The sequence below is a fragment of the Spea bombifrons genome, chromosome 3, assembly GCF_027358695.1.
Source record: "Spea bombifrons isolate aSpeBom1 chromosome 3, aSpeBom1.2.pri, whole genome shotgun sequence".
Taxonomy (NCBI): Eukaryota; Metazoa; Chordata; class Amphibia; order Anura; family Pelobatidae; genus Spea; species Spea bombifrons.
Window position 1 is genome coordinate 13,659,568 of NC_071089.1, and position 15,172 is coordinate 13,674,739.

Here is a 15,172-nt window from a genome sequence, read left to right on the forward strand (position 1 = left end):
ACTTGGCGTTTTTCTGTCTGGCGTTTTTTCAGTCCTCTTTGGCGTTTTTCTGCTTTTTTGGGCTCTGTGGCAGTTTTTCAAAACTGCAGCATGTTGACACTCTGGCGTTTTTTGCAAGAAATCTTGGCGTTTTTCTCCAATAGAAGTCTATGGGAGAGAAAAAACGCCATGAAAAAGCCATGTGGGTTTATTGCCTTGGCGTTTTTTATGGCGTTTTTTCCACAGTTACAATGCAGAGGATGGACCCAGTATCTGTGTGTCCTACGAGAAATAGGCTGAAAACAAACAGTTTCACACAAAACAAAGTCCTGGACTGGTTCATATTGAATTTTACACCATTTGGAACAAACATGCCATTACAAACAAACATACGCGACCGGATCCTGCGTGCCAAAAGCAACAGCAAACAATTTGCACCATCATTTGGGGGCCAATCTTCCCAGAGGAGCAGACATTCGGAATAAAGCATGCCTTACAAACCACAGAAAAGAGACAAAAGGGTCTACCAAGTAAATGACATCAGGAGAGGGCAGATACTTGCCATTTATCCTAATCCCTTTTAGCTGGGTGAAACTTCTAACTTGTAAAGGCTGGAAAAACTGCCTAAGGTCAAAAAAAGCAATTTCCACAGAAAGGCTAAAACGCCAGAAAAACCTGCAGAAAAAACGCCAAAACGCAGGTAAATGCAGTGGCAGTTTTCTTGGCAGTTTTCCTGGCGTTTTTCATCAAGAAAAAAACGCCGGACAAAAACCCAAGTGGAAACCTAGCCGAAGGCTAGGTTTCCACTTGGGTTTTTTTAGCTAAAAACGCCTATAAAAACGCCAATAGCGCCACCTGGCGTTTTTTTGTGAAAAACGCATGCAGCCAGATGTTAGCTGTAATTCAATAGGAAATCGCAAAATGCCATTTCCACCTGGCGTTTTTCTGTTTGGCGTTTTTATAGTCCTCTTTGGCGTTTTTCTGCTTTTTTGGGCTCTGTGGCAGTTTTTCAAAACTGCAGCATGTTGACACTCTGGCGTTTTTTGCAAGAAATCTTGGCTTTTTTTCTCCAATAGAAGTCTATGGGAGAGAAAAAACGCCATGAAAAAGCCATGTGGGTTTATTGCCTTGGCGTTTTTTATGGCGTTTTTTCCACAGTTACAATGCAGAGGATGGACCCAGTATCTGTGTGTCCTACGAGAAATAGGCTGAAAACAAACAGTTTCACACAAAACAAAGTCCTGGACTGGTTCATATTGAATTTTACACCATTTGGAACAAACATGCCATTACAAACAAACATACGCGACCGGATCCTGCGTGCCAAAAGCAACAGCAAACAATTTGCACCATCATTTGGGGCCAATCTTCCCAGAGGAGCAGACATTCGGAATAAAGCATGCCTTACAAACCACAGAAAAGAGACAAAAGGGTCTACCAAGTAAATGACATCAGGAGAGGGCAGATACTTGCCATTTATCCTAATCCCTTTTAGCTGGGTGAAACTTCTAACTTGTAAAGGCTGGAAAAACTGCCTAAGGTCAAAAAAAGCAATTTCCACAGAAAGGCTAAAACGCCAGAAAAAACTGCAGAAAAAACACCAAAACGCAGCTAAATGCAGTGGCAGTTTTCTTGGCAGTTTTCCTGGCGTTTTTCATCAAGAAAAAAACGCCGGACAAAAACCCAAGTGGAAACCTAGCCTTACTGTTACATTTGTGATCACAACCTCTTCATCTAGTGGGATTTATTTAACCGATCATTGTTAGCGGAAGTCGTCCCAGAAGATTGGAAATTACAGTAGTGGGGAAATTCATGGAAACTGTACTAAAGGATGGGATTGTGGAACATCTGAGGTCACATGGGTTTCAAGATCAAAAACAACATGGATTTACTTCAGGAAGATCATGCCAAACTAATCTTATTGATTTTTTTGATTAAGTGACTAAAATAATTGATTAAGGTGGTGCAGTAGACATTATATATCTGGATTTCATTAAAATGCAATCCCAATGTTGTTGAATGGATCAGGCAGTGGCTGAGTGACAGACAGGGTTGTAGTGAATGGAGTATATTCGGAGCAAGGTCTTGTTACCAGTGGGATACCTCAGGGATCTGTACTTGGACCCATTCTCTGTAATATTTTTATTAGTGATATTGCAGAAGGTGTTGATGGAAAGGTATGTTTATTTGCTGATGACACATAGATGTGCAACAGGGTTCCTGGAGGAAGAAGCCAAATGGCAAATGATTTAGGTAAACTGGAAAAATGGTCAGAGCTGTGGCAATTGGCATTTAATGTGGATAAATGCAAAGTAATGCATCTAGGGCATAAAAACCCAAGGGCAGAGTACTGTCCTAACCTCAACGTGTGAGGAAAGGGATTTAGGGGTAATTATTTCTGAGGATTTAAAGGTAGGCAGACAATGCAGTAGAGCAGCAGGTAATGCAAGCAGAATGCTTGGTTGTATAGAGAGCGGTATTAGCAGTAGAACGAGGGAAGAGCTCATGCTGTTGTACAGAGCACTGGTGAAACCTCACCTACCACAACAAGAGAGGTAAAGGAATAGCCTTCCAGTAGTGGTAGAGATTTATATAGAGAATAAATTTAAGCATGGGATAGGCATAAGAGTAAGCTAGATATAAGATAAGGCCAGGCACGAAAGAAAGTGTTCAGATGACATATAATGAACAAAAAATATTTTGGCTACATAATAGTCACATTGTTTTAACAAGATATGGACAGTATCTTTTGTGCTTACACTTTCATATACTTGTCCTAACTCATCATTAATGTGCGACCTTCGAGCAAGACAGATGTGTACATTTACCGATGCACATAGTACGTTTGTGAACGTTCTAAATGAATAAATGATGTTGTTCATTAGGAAGATTGTGAGCATTAAGGCCTTTGATAATGTTATATCAGAAACCGTACTCTTTCATGCTTTTCCATCTGTAAGTCTGTTGGAGAGCTGCTGGAGGGATTTCAAGTATCTAATGAGCTATGTATAGCAGATTTTCAAACCAACAAAACATATTTAAATAAATGTCTATTTTGTTTTTTTCCAACACCGCATTGTAAGCCAGATTTTAAGTTCCAAATACCAGAGTCTGTTTGAAATAACAATGCTGACATTTGCAGAGCCATAGGATATCAGGATTTCGTTTTCTAACAAGTTATTATTTGTTCATGATGTGGGCATCATTTTTCACTGGTAAATTTCAATTAAGAAAATTCAAATGAAGTTGGGGAAAAGTGCCATAAAGAGTGATTGTAAGTATGCACCTGAGATAATTTTAAATTGTTATGGTCATTTAAGTATTCCTCAAATTGAGAATTATATGACCAAGTTTGTTTAAAATATCTTTCAAATATAGGGTTCAATAACATAGTCTTACAATAAATGTTTTACAGCAAACTGAGCTTTATAATTATACAAAAAATCCTATTTATGGGGTAAAATGCTACAGTGGCCACCACAACCCTTCAGTAAATAAATACATTAGGGTCATTGATAAAGTAGTCAGTATAGATTAAAAATAGCAAAGAAGTAGGAAAGAACTATTGCCAGAATGGGTGAGCTATACCTCTGTAATGCTATTGACATAGTGCTGCGTTCATGCCTGGTGGACATCACGGAGAATGGACTCCTGACAAAGAGGTGTGCAGTTACCCAACAGAGAGTAGGGATTTACACTCAGTTGTATCCTCTTAATTACTTGGGGTCAACAGTTTGGGTCATAAGGACAAAGATGAGGCCATAAGTCATGATGGGAGCGTATGTAGCAGTAACAGGTTCTGTGAAAGAATCACTAACCAAAAGATGCAAAGATTGGTAAGTATTGATTGGGAACCGAGAGACTGATCATCATGAATGGTTGGTTGGTAAGCTGAACCTTCACCAGAACCACTTCAGTGCCATGTGCGAGCGAGATGTAACAATTTGTACAACTCATTGTATGCATACCTGATATAGTTACTTAAAGGGACACTCCGACCATTAATTGCACTTGAATTGAATTAAGCCCCCCATCTGTATTTGTTCCTTCTTCTGCCCCCAGCCATTTACAGAGCAGGAGATGTGTTTGGCTGAACAAATCTCCCTCCACGTGATATACTCACTGCCAGTCAGCTCCAGCGTTGGCTCAGCAAACAGCAAACACTGTGAGCGGGGATCTATTCTATAATGTCAGCGGAAGCACTTTCCTGTCACTGATTGGCTGCTTCAAGCAGCCAATCAGTGGCAAGAAAAGTTGACCATGAAGGAAGAGGGCAATTGCAGCAACCAGGTCAGGTAAGTGGTTTTTTTATTTATTAAATTTGAAGAAGTACCCACAGAAGCACCAATATGTGGATATCACAATAGGACATTAGCTCCTTTAACACATTTAATTTATTGTATAAATATTCCCATTCATATTCCCATCCTTTACATACATATGTTAATAATAACATTAAATTATTACGTAAAAGTGTTAAATCACCTGTACTATATATGAACGGATACACATTCCTTAAATGTATCTTTTCTTTAGAACAGAAGCGCATAAGATTTCCTTTTGTGTGCAATAATTTTTAATGGCTTTCCCTTGTAGCAATTCCTTTGGTAAATGAGGTGTTTCATACCGGGTCAGACCTTGGAAACCGAGTAGCTTCCTCTGGCTCAATACAACTACATAGATAAGACCCCAGGCGCTCTAGATTTCATTTTCCGTTTAAGAAATTGCAATCTCTACAGACTTATTTTCTTTTTCTAGCTAATTTACTACGTTGCTTCTGTAAGTGACCAGTCTTGACCTCAACTCCCGAACTGAAGCACCTGTCACGGTATGAAAGTTCCGCACGGCTTTCTGTATGCAATATGAAAACGCCATATTCAGGAATAAAATAACAACTCGACAAATATTCATATTAAAAAGAATATATGCTATAATTACATTTATTCTCTTTACACGGTACTTGTCAAAATGTTAATTGGAAAATTATCTACATACCTAATTCAAAAAAAATCCCTAAAAAAAAATTGACATTAAAGACTTATTACCAGCAATACTACATAGATTCATAATTTAAGGTGGATTAGTTTTTTTTTAATTTAATTTTATATTTTAATTTTTACATTTAACATTTAATACTATAATAATATAATAATAACAAAGTAAAAAAAAGTTGACATGAAACAGGAACTGTAACAAGGTCACAACAACTGCCATTAGTGCCCAGTCTCAATCATGTGCTGGCTGGGCATAATGGGAGTGATAGCCGCAGGGGCTGTACTTGTACAAGGATATGGACACCAGGTTTATAAATATATCTATTTAACCATATATGCATAAACGGGGATGACACTAGATTTTGTAACCAATATATTTACAAAGTTTTGTCTCAAACTGACAAATTCATAGATTATTCATGGATATGATGTTCTGGGTTGACCAATACTGTGTTGTTCTGATTCCATTTTTCTCCATATTCCTATACACTGCAGTCGTTTTTAGTTTAAGAGTATTTTTACGGTGTGACATATTTTTACGGGTAAGACATTTGTAGGCCTATAAAATGATGTTTACGCCGCAGCTGTGCTGGGTCTGAGGATGCCGTGTTTGGGATCTGAGACTGGGCTGCACATTTATCTCCAGGCTTTTAAAGCGTCTTTTACGAAACGTAACGCTATGCAAACCATGCATGGGTGGGCTACACGACACATTAACTTCGTTTGCAGGCCATCAATTAGAGAACTATGTGCGTCAACAAACCAGAACCCGCATGACTGGACACCAACACTTCCAGGATCCTTTATACAACAAGCACATTTCTAAGGATGAAACAGAGAATTTTGACGTCAAAGAAGAACACATAGAATCCATCTAGTCTGCCCATTTTTCTTGATGAAGACCTTAATCAGTCCTTCTTGTCTTAGATTTAGGATAGCCATATGCCTATCTCGTGCCTGTTTAAATTCCCTCACTGCTTTAACCTCTACCATTACTACTGGGAGGATGTTCCACTTATTTACCACCCCCTCAGTAAAGGAAAATGTCCTTGTGTTACCTCTAATGAAGATGTGTGATAAAATATAACATCTACTGTATTACCTTGGAGACAATTTGCTTCTTATGGCCTGATAACTGAATAGCTGCAAATGTTCAATGCCCATTACATTACTCTATTTGACAAATAAAGCTCATTAAATACAATGTATAACGTGCGTTACTCATTATTCAGTTTGAAAACATTACACTTAAAAAGATTGCAGTATAACATCAATCAAGCCCTTCTAGGTTGTAAGCTGGTATAAGTCAAAATATGTTATACGCTACTTTTTATGTCCTAATTACCCATTGAAAAAAGGACACTAGGGGGCGCTCGTGTATACCGGTTTAGGAAAATCGAAAAAATGAAACAGAAAAAAACAAATGATTGCGTAGTATTGTATACAAAAAGTGGCGCTGTACGACTAAGTAATGCACTCACACTTTATGTAAACTTTCAGGCTTCAAAAAAACATCCAGTCCTCCGGGTAGATATATAATGGGAATATGCAAGGAAAGCAGAAGACACGTGGGAAACACAATGGTGTAGTATCTAACAATAGTGTGACCCGCAAATATAGAGAGACACTTACACTTACTACAAGGGTATAACACCCATCAGATGTGTATTCCTGGTATTTCTCCTCCGTGCTGTGGGACACTTTTCCGTATTCCCCGGATGTGAGCTGGTGCTTTGTGATGGAATGGAGGTGAGTCCACACTATATTCCAATCAAATAAATTTATTTATAGGCTATAAGCCAAAATAATAAAAAGGTATGACAAATATCCACTCAGGGATGTTTAAAAACCATAAATAAAAGATCCAAATAAAAGAGCTCTGTAAAATCCTTAAATCCTCAACGCGTTTCGTCAAATAGACTTCATCAGGAGTGTTCATCGTTTGCTGTGTGTTTCTTTTTAAATGTTCCGGGCGCCATCGTGGTCTGCCGACGTCTGACGTCAGTCCGTGCGTCGTCATCGACGTTCCGTTCTAATTACCCATTGTACAGCGCTGTGGAATATGATGGCGCTATATAAAACAATAAATAATAATATACAACAATTAAATTGATGTTAACCACAATGTGAATAATTCCCTACATTCCTTTCAATTTAATTTGAAATTCTCATTGTTGCTATATTGGTTTTTATGCCGCAGTTTCCTCTTGGATAACGTATAAGCATTATAAATATATAACAGTTCCCATGTATAATGCTTGACATAAACAATGTTGATACAGAGAGTATATATATATATATATATATATATATATATATATATAATTATTATTTTTCCTGTGGTTTGGGCTAAAAAAAATTGCACTTTACCCAAGGACCTTTACCATCTTAAGCAAATAGCTCTTAGCAGTTCTCTCATATTAATATTTTCCCAGAAGGTTTAATCACATAAAAAAAGGCACAAAAACCTTTTATAATTTCTATGGCAACAACTTATCAGAGCCTGCCTGTGTGTCACGTGACAATTAAGTGTTCCTGGACATTCAACAGTATTTTTGGTTTGAGTTTTTAGTCCACCATTGCTGCAGGACCTGTTGACGTCTACTGGATTGATGTGCGGCTCTGAAATCATTATAATCTACGACAACTGTAATCCTCCATTAGGGTAACGGCAGATGTGGGTTAAGTATTGCAGTCCAGCAGCCGCACCTCATCAGCGATTTGTCATTGCGTTGGAACATTGATATATGGCAGCCCACTGGACGCACTGGCAGTGATTCCCTTGGAAGGAAGTTACCAGTCGATGCACTTGCTGGATGGAACACAACGGCCTGCATCCAACAAACATCATTCCTGCCAAAAAAACACACACATACACTGTATTCAGAACATTAAGTGGTTTTGAATACAACATTAAAAGCTCATTTGATATCCAAGATGATCTCTCAGAAAGATTTATGATGGAGTGTGTATTTCAAGATATTTAACTTCCTGATCCATTGCTGCTATCTAGAAGGTGGGCGCGTAGCCCACCCAATTTGAAATATCATTGTGTGGTTTTAGCTGCCTTTCCCTTAAAATTGCATACAGACATCTGAAAACATCTTCAATCGTAATATATGTTTCTGAAACATTTTTCTCAGGAGGGGGCCCTCCATGAATATTTTTCTGTCTTTCTCCTTCCATTAAATCTCTTTATGCAACAATATTCCTATATAAATATTTAGTGTAGTAAGCATTCTTCTTTATCTATACTATACTGCATTGGACAAAAAAGAGTCGTTTGCATGCTTTCTCTTTTGGCAATTTGCTGATGTTTGGAAACATTGAGTAATGTAATTATTGTATAGATATACGAGTGTCTTCTTTTGCCATGCTTTACAAATTCAGCCATAATGTTAGCTGCTCAACTTTTCACAAGCTGCTTGTAATGCTTTTTTCATTTTTATTACCTTTGCTTCCGGTCAGATCTGAATTACCTACCATTTCTAGCAATTCTAAAGGAATTTATTTACTTTGGTAACTTTAAATCTTATTAATGCTTCCAATGAATCTTGCAACTCTGGCTTTTTGTGCTTATAGCCTCCATCCCTCAGGATGATGCTTTTTGTGTTCCAAGGAGAGGTGAACAAATACAAATTAATATGGCACATGTAAGCTTTTTTTTGCAGCAAAAATATGCTTAAGCGATGATGGAAGAACTCATAGTATTCTCATCCTAGCTAAATGTATCCATACGTGTAATAAAAATAAAAGATACAGTGGTAATATTTGCGAATGCGCACAGTGACCCAAGGGTCCAAACCAACCTCTGACCCTTCTGGAGCGAAGCAGAAGACCCCTACCTCCGCTTCACAGATATCTGTCCTTCTATCACTTCTCGAGGAGGAATATAATATCTGTCAGTGATGGGCAATGAGATCAAACACAAGAGATCCGTGCAGTGGAGGCACATATCTGCTCACTGGGGGACAGCAATTTTAAACTGTGCCCTTCAATAAACAGTTCCACTGGGATCTAAAGAAGTCAATGAAGAACAAACTGTTTCTCTGCCTTCACTTTGATATTTAATGTTACATATTTAATGTAAAGTTTGTGGTAGCAAATCATGATATATGATTTAACCAAGTTTGTAATGCACCAAAATACTACTCAATACTGTTCCAACGTGTGCACTACAGTAATTTAAATGTGGATTTGACCTAATACAATAAAGTCTATATAATGCGCAGGCAGATTGCGGCCACAGAAATGCCCTCAAGTCCCTCAAGTGTTTTGGGAGCTGGGTGACCCTTAGGTTACATAAAATATATATATATATATATATATATAATATTATTTATAAACAATATAATAATTTATAATCTATAATGTAGATAACACTTAAGTATATAAACATTTTATATGTAACAAGAAGACAAAGCGTATAGCAACGCCAGCCTTGCATTTTGGGATGAAGGTTATGACCAGACCGTTTCAGATTTTATTAATAGAATCTGACTCTCTTAAATTATATTTTGTCTGAGAGAGGTGCGGAATTGTTAAGGAGTCTGTAGGTTAGGGTCAGAAGTTTGAATTTAATTTTAAACGTTATAGGGAGTCAATGGAGTGACCGACACTGCAGGGCAGCAGATGAAAAGTGATGGGGCATGAAAACTGGTCTGGCAGCAATGTTCAGGATGGATTGGAGCGGTAAAAGGTGGGGGAGGGGGAGTTGCAATAATCCGGAATGGATATGAGGGAAGAAGGGGACAGTGTGACACCAAGGCAGAGAACTTGGTCAATTGGGTGGATTGTGGAATTTTCAACAGTGATGATGCAAGAGAATCAGCTCAATGTGGTGTTTGATCAGGGAAAGTCACCCAAATGGAGTTCATTTGAGAAAAAAGCATTTCATGTTAACCTAAATTTCTCTGCATAGTACTGTAGTTTTATATTAGATTTGTTCAAATGGAGCAAAAAAGATTTTGACGCATTTTTCATTTCGTTTTTGGTCCATTTGTTTTCAGACAACAAATTTCACTTCCTGCCCTTTCACTTTGGAATGGAATTTGGAGGGAAACAAAATTTGTTGTCAGTCAACCTCGTTCATTTTCTCGTGCTCTCTCGCACTCTCTCATACTTTCATTCACATTGGGAGAGGCTGTCACCGTTTTGTGGAAGTACTACAAGAAGCCTCAATTCCCAGAGGTTTCAGCCTTTTGCGGAAGTGCCCCGGGAGGCCTGGTTCACGAAGAAGCAGACGAAAAAGAAGACAGAATACAGAAGAACAAGATGAGGCAAGAGAAGAAGCAGAGCTGCGGGAAAGAAGAATAGGACATAGAAGCATATGGCCGGGAAGTTAGGGAGACATTGAGAGAAAGTTTGAGAGAGTGCGAATCAGAGCATGAGAAAGTGTAAGAGAGACTGAAAAAAAACCCCAAAGAAATGCAAATATTGTGGTCAGGTGGCACCGCCAGTCGCTAGATTTAATTTCTGGGTATGGTGAAAAGACGTCTAGTTTCACAGTTAACTGCATGGGAGCTGAGATCTGAGAAATCAATTTGAGGCAAGAGACTGCAGTAACTAATCACTTTCCTGACCCCCAATTTTTTCCCTTCTTCTTCTTCCATCCTCATACCAAACAGCAATAATGATTAATTTTAAAATAGGAGAGATAATTTCACACATACACAGGGCCGGCCCAAGACAAAATGCCACCTGGGGCAAAGTTTAAAATGCCGCCCCCCCCATTATCTACCCTTCCTCTCCCTCCATCCCTGCCGCCCACCCATTATCTACCCTTCCTCTCCCTCCCTCCCTCCCTATTATCTACCCTTACTCTCCCTCCCCCCTGTCTATTATCTACCCTTACTCCCCCCCCTTGTACTTACCTTTCAGCAGTCCTGTGGCGAGTCACCCTGTTCGGTCTCGGTGCCGGCTTGTAATGCTGAGCGCCGGAAATGACGCCATCTTCCGGCGCTTAGCATTACAAGCTGGCACCGAGACCGACAGGGAGACTCGCCGCAGAGGAGAGAGAGGGGGCGCCGAGCGAGTACTGACAACTTGACCACTGGGCGCCCCTCTCTCTTCCACTATAAAAATAAAAAAAGCGCTTGGGGCCTCTTCAAAAGTGCCGCCTGGAGCAGTTGCCCCACTCGGCTCCATTGTCGGGCCGGCCCTGCACATACACTAAGAACAAAAGAATTAAAATAAATTAGGCTGGAAAGAGAATATACAATAATGATTTGATTTTATTAGTTCAAGTGTGACCTCTGGTGGAGGCTTTGCTAAACTACCATTTTAAATTAACAAATGTTAAAAAGGCATAACTAAAATCTAAGTTGTGATAACCCTGAAGCAGCAGTGAAGAGTGGCTATTTGAAATACACATGCACACATATAGCAAAGGAAAGCAAATCAGGAGTTTTTTAAGGCAGAATATATTCTGCCTTAAGGAAAACTCTGCAATGTCACCTGATCTCAACCCAATCGAGCATGCGTTTCACTTGCTGAAGACAAAACTTACAGCAGAAAGACCCACAAACAAACAACAACTGAAGACAGCCGCAGTAAAACCTGGCAAAGCATCACAAAGGAGGAAACTCTACGTTTGGTGATGTCCATGCGTTCCAGGGTTCAAGCAGTCACAGCCTGCAAAGTATTCTCAACAACGTATTAAAAATGAACATTTTTTTTTCTATAGATGTATATCAAATGCTAGTATTTTACCCCTTTCCATGCACAAGATTCTACCACCAGCCTTTGCCAAAGTTTGTGGTAGTAATATTTCCACACAAATTGTACTTCAGGTATGAATTTATGACTCCTGTTTTACATCACTATAATAACACCCAATATGTGTTCAGCAACATCTTCCAAGTACAGTGATACCCCACATGCATTTAAAATTTTTTATTTATTTTAGTTTTTTTTTATTTATTTATTTTTAGCTATTTTTATTTTTTACTTTTTTTAAATTATTTGAGGTCTGTCACTCCAGACCTCTGCTTTAGTGCTCCCTAATCACTCTGCGCCAGCAATTAATGCAGATACCCAGGATCCAACGTCATATCCTGGCGCTCAGCATCAATTGCCGGTATACAGTGATTATGGAGTACAGAAGCCGAGGTCTAAAGTGACAAACCTCGCGCTCCCTTAATGTTGGGCTGGTTAGAGGGAGATTGCAATCTCCTTAACCGGCCCGGCTCAGCGGGGGCCTCCTACACACACCAGCACTCATGGTGCGTCGATGCGCACAGCACTCGGCCACCACTGGGATAGGCACGCAAGCAGCCAAGGCACCAGTTTTGCACAGAAAAAGAGACATACATAGTACGGAGATAGAAAAAAAGACATAAAAAAGGCCATCAGACAGCTCAAATCACACAAGCCATTCATCAACGTGCATGAGGTTAATGTGTATTTGTAAATATATCTCCTGGCCATCTAAAAAGGGAACCGCTCCCTCTTTGGTGTAACTTTGATGGTAAGATTGTAGCACTAACTCAGTAGGGTATCCAGTATCTCTTTTATTTAAAATACCCAGCAAACGCTAGACATTAGATTTTCTATGTAGCGGAGAACACGTTCTTCTGGTGCATGCTGTTTGGGCTAATTATACACAGCAGATCACAAAAATAACACACAGACCACAACGGTTACAGATGGAACGTAACATCTGCAAATGTGATATACTTTATTTGGCCTCATATCACTCAGCAGATATTCAAGATGAGGAAGTTACTTATACGGGTCATGGTTCATATTTGACTAAGCAGGTGTGTTTGTATAAACGTATCAAATGTTTGCTATTCAACTGTGGTTTTCTTCTTTTAGAGAAGACGCTGAAAATATAGTAATTTATAAGCACCTGATGATACAACATAGTTCTTTTTTTATCTGGGTTGCAGCTCAGATACTGCATGCTAGAGATAATCCCAGTGTCACCACAATGGTGTCCATCATGTCTTGGGGAAACATGGCTACCTATGGACAGACCTGGGAACTTGTAGGTTCTGACTCTCTCGAGCCCTCCCTTTTCAAGTAGCCCAACCATGTTGGTGGGTGGGGCTGACATCATCAGTGGGCAGGTCTGATGGCATATGTGGGTGGGGCCAATGACATTGGGGTTGGGGCTAGCACCAACTACTTTCCATTTATATGGGAATTTCAGGGAGAAATGGCCATGGGCTGGGAGTTGGGCATGTGTACATGTGGCTCCCGCACACCTGAGATTTGGGGTCATAAATTCCCAGGTATCCACATGGAGCATTTAATCCCTTGATGACAATTGACGTGCCAGGCGTGTCACAGAAAAACATCCGTTGGCGACAATTGATGTGCCTGGCAAATCATGACTTTAACAGGGTGTAGAAAGCGATCTACGATCACTTTCTTCTCCTAACTGGTATTGCTGTAATGCCTCGCTCTCTTGCCTGCATTCCCCCTGCACTGATCACACTGTGCTCACCAAGCAAGTCTGCGTAAACTTGCCTTGGGAATTGCATTGCACGGCATCGGCCAATAGACCCTGCAGGGGATATCTTCCAGGAGGTGCCAGAAGCCTGATCTCCTGTGCAGCCACAGTGAGATGTGCAAGACAGTAAAGATGTACCTGCACGTTCTAAACGGCTTTATTGAATGCCTCTTTAGGAGATACAGGTACGCCCATAAGGTACTGAAGGAGTTAATAGGTATTCCCTCACACTATATGGCTACATTTAATCCTAACATGTCTGTATTGCTTACCAAGGAGCTGAATCAGTGGCATTGTCTTACTTTTAACTCATTAAAACTGCAATGTATAGCCCTCTCTCTTTTGGAGCACTTTGATGTAGTTGGGGCTAAGCAATATATGGCTATACAGTGTGACAGAATCCCCAATATGTTTGTTGTATGTATTTTGGGTGTGTGCTGATCCATTACTGTAGTGTTGTTGCTCTATTGTGTGTGGGTGAGGGTGTGAAGACATTGCCACAAATCAACGTAAGGCACGGATACAGTGAAACAATCTCCATTAGGCTGTTGGCCCCATGATACAATAAGCACTCGACAAATTCACACATCAAATGACTCGTTCTACAACACATCTGCATTCAGTACAAGGGAAATTTATGTGAGAATTTGCAAAGATTTTTCCAAAAATTTTTGGTCCATTTGTTTCCTGTCCTTTCAGTTTGGCTAAAACTTGAGGGACTTTTTCCATTTGGAAACAAAATTCCTTGTCAACCACCCTCACTCGCCCACCCACCCAATAACTGCCTACCTTCTCCATCGACCGCTTACCTGTCCCCATCTCCTCTTCCGCAGTATAAACTCCATTATCCAGGTTTTTCTGCAAAAAAAGGTCTCGTGGACACCCTCACCACCGCCATTTTTGCGGATGCACTCCAAGAGGCCAGAGTATGGCAAAGAGGTGCAGAAACGCTTCTCTTTCTCCACAAACCCATCTACAATATCCTGGCCTCTTGGAACACTTCCGCAAAACGGTGGAGCCATGAGGACAGGCCCACCTCGCTCCTCCAATTGGGTGAGAGTGTTTGCACTAAGGTCCCGCCCTTTTGCGTAAGTGTTCCCCAAAGCCTGGTGAACGGACCTGCTACCGGGGAGAAGCAGATGAATAAAAAAAAAGACAGAAGAACATGAAGAAAAGAAGCAGATCTGCAGAAATTTAAGCAGGAACATTAAAGTAGTGGGCAGAGAAAGTAGGGAGACATTGAGAGCGTAAATTGAAAGCGAGAGAGAGGGACCTGCATCATGGAGGCGGGAGAGACCTGGAATTTCCAGGACACTTGGAACATCTAATATTTAAAAAGTATCCTGCGTAGTTCACTCAGAACCTTCCCAAGTATTCCCACTGTGAGGACAGTTCAGCTATAGGACTTAAAAACTCTACAGTAACATAAAGACAAGTATCCCTCCACACAGCTTGCAGGAGGGTTAGACAGCATCTAGTATAATATAGTATAGTATAGTATTATACTACAGGGAACAATGAAAGCAGCCATATGCCTGGAGACCAAAGCTTCCGGGTAGCCGCTTGTCTCCAGCAAAATGGCTCTTGCACCGAGGAGACACGTGACAGAGCAAAGCGTGTTTATCAGATTTATAGGCGGATTATCCAGCCACGCGAACCGATGTGCACGCCCACCCCTTTCGTCGAGCTCGCCAATTGGCTGCTCTTGAGTCATCACATCCGGAGCATAAAGTTTTCTCGT